We start from the raw sequence: 8,622 nt of genomic DNA on the forward strand, positions 1-8,622 counted from the left end.
CTCAAACTCTGCATTGTGTATTTATCTTTAAAATATTCTTACATTAAGGAAAGATTTTAATGTAGAAAACTGATCTGAGAGCAGCGCTCCCTTTCTTTCCATCCTATCAGTATTGATACATGCTCCACCAGATGTGATACCTTGTAGTGCTGCTGATCCAGTTTCTACTGGTCTGACTGAGGATATGGAACTCTGCCCTGTTCACCAGACGTGATACCTTGTAGTGCTGCTGATCCACTTTCTACTGGTCTGACTGAGGATATGGAACTCTGCCCTGTTCACCAGACGTGATACCTTTTGTGCTGCTGATCCACTTTCTACTGGTCTGACTGAGGATATGGAACCCTGAACTGCTCACCGGACGTGTTACCTTGTCCCGAACCTGCTGTTTCGCTCTGTCTGTCTGTCTGTCTGTCTGTCTGTCTGTCTGTCTGTCTGTCTGTCTGTCTGTCTGTCTGTCTGTCTGTCTGTCTGTCTGTCTGTCTGTCTGTCTGTCTGTCTGTCTGTCTGTCTGTCTGTCTGTCTGTCTGTCTGTCTGTCTGTCTGTCTGTCTGTCTGTCTGTCTGTCTGTCTGTCTGTCTGTCTGTCTGTCTGTCTGTCTGTCTGTCTGTCTGTCTGTACCTACCACACCGGCTGTCTCGGCTATGAAAAGCCAACTGACATTTTCTCCTGAGGTGCTGACCTGTTGAACCCTCTACAACCACTGTGATTATTGTTTTACCCTGCTAGTCATGTATGAACATTTTAACATCTTGAAGAATGATCTGAACTTCATGGCCATGTACTCTTATAATCTCCCCCCAGCGCAGCCAGAAGAGGACTGGCCACCACTCAGAGCCTGGTTCCTTTCTAGGTTTCTTCCTAGGTTCCTTCCTTTCTGAGGAGTTTTAACTAGCCACCGTGCTTGTACATCCGAACATGTGCTGTTTGGCATGATACGATCGTTAGACCCAATGACGCGTTTCTGCCAATGAGAATCAAATAAAATAAAAATGTATTTTTCACATGCGCTGAATACAACAGGTGTACACTTTACCTTGAAATGCTAACGAGCCCTTTCCCAACAATGCAGTTTAAAAGTAAGAAAAAAAATCTAAAAAAAGGAAATAGTAACACAATAAAATAACAATAATGAGACTATAAGGAGTACCAGTACTGAGTCAATGTGCAGGGGTACCAGGTAGTTGAGGTAATAATGAGACTATAAGGAGTACCAGTACTGAGTCAATGTGCAGGGGTACCAGGTAGTTCAGGTAATAATGAGACTATAAGGAGTACCAGTACTGAGTCAATGTGCAGGGGTACCAGGTAGTTGAGATAATAATGAGACTATAAGGAGTACCAGTACTGAGTCAATGTGCAGGGGTACCAGGTAGTTGAGGTAATAGCACACACACACACACACACACACAGGGAGGGAGTCTTGTGATTGTTTAATATTGTTTTAGGACTATGAAATGGATAAAAGGAAAAGCCTATGGATTATGAAATCAACAAAAATAAATGTGAAAATGGGAGAGGAGAAATTACTAGAAACAGTGTTGTTTAACTCAGTGACCATGACCCATGAGTTCTTCTTACCTTTGTTCAGTAGAAAAGTCTCCCTCTCTAAACTTTATAGGTTGACCCATGGACTGGTCACTCTTCATGGACACACAGCTGGGAACAGGGGAGGCTGATCTCTCCTGCTTGATTGGACTTCAACACAACAGAGACAAACATTATATCTCCCATCTACTCGAGCTCAGATGGGGAAACATAAGATGAGATTCATTCCAAAATGCTGTATATCCATTTTCAGAAATGTTGGTAAATTAGCTTTTATGTTTAACTTCTTACGGCTGGGTGGCAGTATTGAGTTGCTTGGATGAATAAGGTGCCCAGAGTAAACTGCCTGCTACTCAGGCCCAGAAGCTAAGATATGCATATTATTAGTAGATTTGGATAGAAAACACTCTGAAGTTTCTAAAACTGTTTGAATGATGTCTGTGAGTATAACAGAACTCATATGGCAGGCAAAAACCTGAGAAAAACATCCAACCAGGATGTGGGAAATCTGAGGTTTGTAGTTTTTCAAGTCTTGGCCTATCCAATATACAGTGTCTGTGGGGTCATATTGCACTTCCTAAGGCTTCCACTAGATGTCAACAGTCATTAGACCTTGTTTGAGGCTTCTGCTATGCAATTTGATTGAATAACACCCGGAACAGTAAGTGGTCTGGCTGGGGTCACTTACTTACCTCATGCACGGTCACGAAGGGGTAGCCATTTTTCTTTTTCTTCTGTAATGAATACGCAATTGTCCGGGTGGAATATTATCAAAGTTTTACGTTAAAAACACACTAAAGAATGATTGTGAACATGGTTTGACATGTTTCTACGTATGCTGAGGGAACTTGATAACTTTTCGTCGACGGTGGATGAACGCGCATCATGCATTTTGGAATGGCGATCTGGATGCGCCAACAAAATGGATTTATTTGGACATAAATGATGGACTTTATCGAATAAATGAACATTTCTTGTGGAAGTTGGAGTCCTTCCGAGTGCATTCCGCCGAAGATCAGCAAAGGTAAGAAAATATTTGTATTATATTTTAGAGTTTTGTCGACGCCGTGGCTGGATGGGTAACTGAACAGCTTGCAATGATGGCGGGGCTCTCTACTCAGAATATTGAACAATGTTCTTTCTCTGTAAAGTTATTTTGAAATCTGACAAAGCGGTTGCATAGTAGTTTATCGTTAATTCTTAAAATAATTGTTATATATTTTGTCAATGTTTATGATAAGTATTTCTGTAAATTGATGTGCCCATTCACCGGATGTTTTGGGGGGAATACATTTTCTGAACGTCAATGTAAAATGGGGTTTTTGGATATAAATATGAACTTGATAGAACAAAAAATGCATGTATTGTCTAACATAATATCCTAGGAGTGTCATCTGATGAAGATCGTCAAAGGTTAGTGCATAATTTTAGCTAGTTTTCTGCTTTTGGTGACGCCTGTCCTTGCATTGAACATGGCTGTGTGTCATTTTTTGTCTATGTACTGTCCTAACATAATCTAATGTTTTGGTTTGATTAACCTGTTAGGGCTAGGGGGCAGTATTGACACGGCTGGATAAAAAACGTACCCGATTTAATCTGGTTACTACTCCTGCCCAGTAACTAGAATATGCATATAATTATTGGCTTTGGATAGAAAACACCCTAAAGTTTCAAAAACTGTTTGAATGGTGTCTGTGAGTATAACAGAACTCCTATGGCAGGCCAAAACCTGAGAAGATTTCAAGCAGGAAGTGGCCTGTCTGAGAAGTAGTGTTTCATCTTGGCTCTTTTTATTGAAGACTCAGGATCTGTGCAATAATGTGACACTTCCTACGTCTTCCATAGGGTCTCAGAGCCCGGGAAAATGTTGAACGATATCGAGGCAGGCTCTGGCTGAAACACTTTATCGCTTTTGGCAAGTGGCCACTCAGAGTACTATGGGCTTAGGCGCGTGCCCGCTTCGACCGAATGCTTTCTTTTCCTTTGTCTGTTTATCTAAACGCAGATTCCCGGTCGGAATATTATCGCTTTTTTATGAGAAAAATGGCATAAAAATTGATTTTAAACAGCGGTTGACATGCTTCGAAGTATGGTAATGGAATATTTAGAATTCTTTTGTCACGAATTGCGCCATGCTCGTCACCCTTATTTAGCCTTTAGGATAGTGTCTAGAACGCACGAACAAAACACCGCTGTTTGGATATAACGATGGATTATTTTGGACCAAACCAACATTTGTTATTGAAGTAGAAGTCCTGGGAGTGCATTCTGACGAAGACAACAAAGGTAAGAACATTTTTCTTATAGTAAATCTGACTTTGATGAGTGCTAAACCTGCTGGGTGTCTAAATAGCTAGCCCTGTGATGCCGGGCTATCTACTGAGAATATTGCAAAATGTGCTTTCACCGAAAAGCTATTTTAAAATCGGACATATCGAGTGCATAGAGGAGTTCTGTATCTATAATTCTTAAAATAATTGTTGTGCTTTTTGTAAACGTTTATCGTGAGTAATTTAGTAAATTCACCGGCAGTGTTCGGTGGGAATGCTAGTCACATGCTAGTCACATGCTAATGTAAAAAGCTGGTTTTTGATATAAATATGAACTTGATTGAACAAAACATGCATGTATTGTATAACATAATGTCCCAGGGTTGTCATCTGATGAAGATCATCAAAGGTTAGTGCTACATTTAGCTGTGGTTTATGTTTATGTGACATTATATGCTAGCTTGAAAAATGGGTGTCTGATTATTTCTGTCTCGGTACTCTGCTGACATAATCTAATGTTTTGCTTTTGTTGTAAAGCCTTTTTGAAATCGGACAGTGTGGTTAGATTAACGAGAGTCTTATCTTTAAAATGGTGTAAAATAGTCATATTTTGGAAAAATTGAAGTAATATCATATCTAAGGTATTTGAATAACGCGCCACAGGATTCAACTGGCTGTTGAGTAGGTGCAAGCGTCCCACCTAGCCCATAGAGGTTAAGGAGAAGTGTTTCTTTCAAATGGTGTAAAATAGTCGTATGTTTGAGAAATTTGAAATATGGTATTTTTGATGTTTTGTATTTCGCACCATGCTATTTCATAGGCTGTTGGGAGTTTGTCCCGTCTCGTGCCCCAGAGAGGTTAAACAGGAGTAAGGATGTTGATATAACGGAAATATTGTCAAAATCCAGCTTGCAACAACAATCAGAATTAGTCAAAAGGATATGCATGCCAACACATTAGGCACTAATTAATAGGGCTAGGGGGCAGTATTGTCACTTTCGGATGAAATACATGCCCATATTAAACTGCCTCCTACTCAAACTCAGAAGCTAGGATATGCATATTATTAGTAGATTTGGATAGTAAACACTCTAAAGTTTCCAAACCTGTTTGAATGATGTCTGTGAGTATAACAGAAATCATATGGCAGGCAAAACCCTGAGAGAAATCCAAACGAGGAAATGAAAATCTGGTTCCTGTAGTTTTCTCAAGTCCTTGCCTTTCTGACACACAGTGAGTTAGGACTCAAATAGCACTTCCTAAGGCTTCCACTAGTCTTCCACTAGAGTCTTAGAAAGTAGTTTGAGCGGTTTGCGGTAAACACAGACCGAAGGAGAACGCTGGTAAGCAAGTGCCCTGAATATCACATCAGTTCATAGGGCGCGTTCATGTGAGAACTCCCTTTGTGTTCCAAACCATTTTTCAAGGCAATGCAAACGTCCGGTTGGAAAATTATTGAAGTTTCACGTTATCAAGGCCCTAAAGATTGATGCTATACAACGTTTGACATGTTTGAACGAATGTAAATATAACTTTTTTTGACTTTCGTCGTCACTGTATCCCTCGCGCACCCTACATTTTGAGTAGCCTACTGAACGTGCAAACAACATGGAGTTATTTGGACATAAATGATGACCTTTATCGAACAAAACAACATTTGTTGTGTACCTGGGAATTCCTGAAAGTGCCTTCTGATGAAGATTATTAAAGGTAAGTGAATATTTATAATGCTATTTATGCGTTTAGATGACTCCAAGATGGCCGGTGTCTATAATTGCCTGCTGTTTTTTTCTGACCACAGTACTCAGATTATTGCAAAGTGTGCTCTCCCAGTAAAGTTATTTTGAAAACTGTCAACGCGATTGAATTCAGGAGATGTTAATCTATAAATCTTTGAATAACAGTTTAATATTTTATCAACGTTAATGAATAGTATTTTTTTAATTTGTTGTGCTGATTCACCGCATGATTGGAGGGAAAATATTTTCTGAACATCACGCGCCACTGTAAAATGCTGTTTTTGGATATAAATATGAACTTGATAGAACAAAAAATGCATGTATTGTCTAACATAATGTCCTAGGAGTGTCATCTGATGAAGATTGCCAAAGGTTAGTGCATAATTTTAGCTGGTTTTCTGCTTTTGGTGACGCCTGTCCTTGCATTGAAAATGGCTTTGTGTAATGTTTTGTCTATGTACTGTCCTAACATAATCTAACTTTATGCTTTCGCCGTAAAGCCTTTTTGAAATCGGACAACGTGGTTAGATTAAGGAGATGTTTATCTTTCAAATGGTGTAAAATAGTTGTATGTTTTAGAAATTTGAATTATGACATTTTGTTGTTTTCAAATTTGTCGCTCTGATATTTCACTGGCTGTTGATAGTGTGTACCGCGGGTGGGACGCTAGCGTCCCACATAGCCCATAGAAGTTTTAAGAGTAGGCTAAATGATTGTGTCATGCTAAAATTCTATAAATTCTATAGAACAACAATATTTTACAGACCTGAAGGTACCCATAACAATCATTTCAGTTGCAAATAACTAATGTGAAAAAATTGTGGATATAACGTTTTAGAAACAAAGAACTTAAACAACAAAAATTGTCATCTCACCTCTTAGCTTTGGTGTCATGTTCCCCAGAGAGACTCATTTTAGAGGCAGGGACCGCCTCCTTTCTCTCTCCCGAGATGCTCATTTTAGAGCACTGTCCCCTAAACAGAGATCCAACATGTTGGTTGTGGTTAACACAGTGACAACTAATTATTATTGAAGGTCAATTGTTCTATTTTATTAATTATCTCTTAGAAATAAAACATTTACTAACAGATACAACAGTCAGGTGATTTAATGCAATCACAATATATAGTGATTGATATTTTTCTCCTTTTCTCCATGTAGTGGAACTAATAATAATAATGTCTCACTTTCTCTTTTAATAATTTATCTCATTCTAGTGTGTTGCTTTGTTCAACAGGTATGATATTATTATGCTGTTACTGAATTCAGTTCATAATGACAATGTTAAGAAAAGTCTGTTCAGTGGTTTCATACCAAATTACACAGGAAGCAGGAGCTCATTGTAGTTTAGAAAACAACACATTTTCCGATATTCTGAAAGACGATTTTCAACTTAAACAAAAAAAATATATACAAATTGTAAAATAACCACAACATACAAATATATGAACAATATGTTTTTGAATTTGACTTGACTACGCCCAGTTAGCGCCATTTTGTAAGATTGAACAGTCACGTAGCTGTCCCAGGTGAAATGGACTGTTAGATCTGAGTGTTTTACTGTCATTCACTATACTAATATAAAACCATACATTTAATTTATCTACACACTTTACAATAATCCCTGGGAAGATTCTTACCTTGTAGCCTGAATTCACAACCAGAACATGTCAAGTCATTGAGATATTTTCCGTTGTGCTGAGAGAGCAGCTTCCTGATGACAAGTGGCTCTGTATCTATGTTCTAGGTACAGTTGATCTTTGGATGTAATAATATCTGGTCAAAGTGTAGTGACACAACACCATAGTATATCATAAACAAAACAGCAGTTGGCCAGTAAAGGCCATGACATACTATAAAACAGGGTTCGCCAACTAGGTTTGGCTTCGGGACAATTTTTTTCTGAGTTAAAGTCGGCAGACCAGAACATAATTAGCATATAATATTAGCACAATAGGCTGAATCAATGAATAGGCTGAATCAATGAATAGGCTGAATCAATGAATAGGCTGAATTAATGAATAATTTTGATCAGATTAAGTTCATAAAATCACCAATATCTTTATTCAATTAGAATTTTATGTAAATTTTTCTGTGTTGATTGGTGGGTAAAAACAGGTCTACGTAGCCTAATGTAGTCTACACTACTGTATTAATGTCAACATTCGTTCAGAACAATTAGCTTGATAGCAAGAGAACACGTCTCTCTCAAAAAGTAGCAAAAGAAAGGGGGATAATGAAAATCAAAGTTTCAGGGAAGAACGGACAGAGAGATATGCATTCATCTGACTATCTTTCTCCAATGCCAAGCCAGTGTGTCTTGTTTGCAATGAAAATATCACTGTTTGCAAATAATTCAATCTCAGGCGGCCTTATGAATCTAAGCGTGGTACTTTCAAAGTTAACTTCCCGCCCCAGACAGAGGCCTGAAGCAGAAACACTGAAGCATTAACTACAAGCTACAAACACGGCAGTAGAATCCTCCTTCATGGCCTGACCCAACAACAGAAGGTCCAAGTGCTTCCTAAAAGCATCCTGGGTTATAAACAAACACAACATGCCCTTCACAGACGCAGAGCTGTTTAAAAAGAGCATGGTGACAGTTTTGGAGGAATTGGCCACAGACAAGTATATGGATAGAATAATTGCATCTGTCAAACAGGTGCCCCTGTCTGTGACAACAGCCGGACGCCGTGTCCGTGCTCTGGCGGATGACGTGTATAGGATTGTTCTGGAGGGGCTCAGTCAGGCTGAGCATTTTCCCCTGGCTATTGATGAGAGAACTGACAACACCAATGTAGCACAGTTGTGTGTACATGTCCGTTATTTTCATGGAAATGACTTTAAAGAAGAGCTACTGGCACTGATTCCCCTGGAAGGACACACCACCGGGGACGTTCCCCTGGAAGGACACACCACCGGGGACGTCCTATTCACAAAGCTGCAAGAATTGTTTACGCAGCATGGCTTGTCATTAGAAGAAGTCAACTCTGTGGTCCCCGACGGGGCTCCTGCTATGGTGGACAGAGGTTTCTGATGGACTCCTGCTATGGTGGACAGAGGTT

The 8,622-nt window shown here is 39.3% G+C and overlaps 1 long non-coding RNA gene across 1 annotated transcript; it reads right to left on the minus strand.

Annotated features, from left to right (window-relative positions):
* Window positions 1-5,996: 5,996 nt before the first annotated feature.
* LOC123733359 (uncharacterized) lies at window positions 5,997-7,310 on the minus strand. Its single transcript, XR_006763742.1, has 3 exons — window positions 7,198-7,310; window positions 6,872-6,949; window positions 5,997-6,531 (listed from the first exon to the last, which is right to left on the minus strand). It is a non-coding gene; the product is annotated as an uncharacterized lncRNA (long non-coding RNA).
* Window positions 7,311-8,622: the final 1,312 nt, after the last annotated feature.

The sequence above is a fragment of the Salmo salar genome, unplaced genomic scaffold, assembly GCF_905237065.1.
Source record: "Salmo salar unplaced genomic scaffold, Ssal_v3.1, whole genome shotgun sequence".
NCBI lineage: Eukaryota > Metazoa > Chordata > Actinopteri > Salmoniformes > Salmonidae > Salmo > Salmo salar.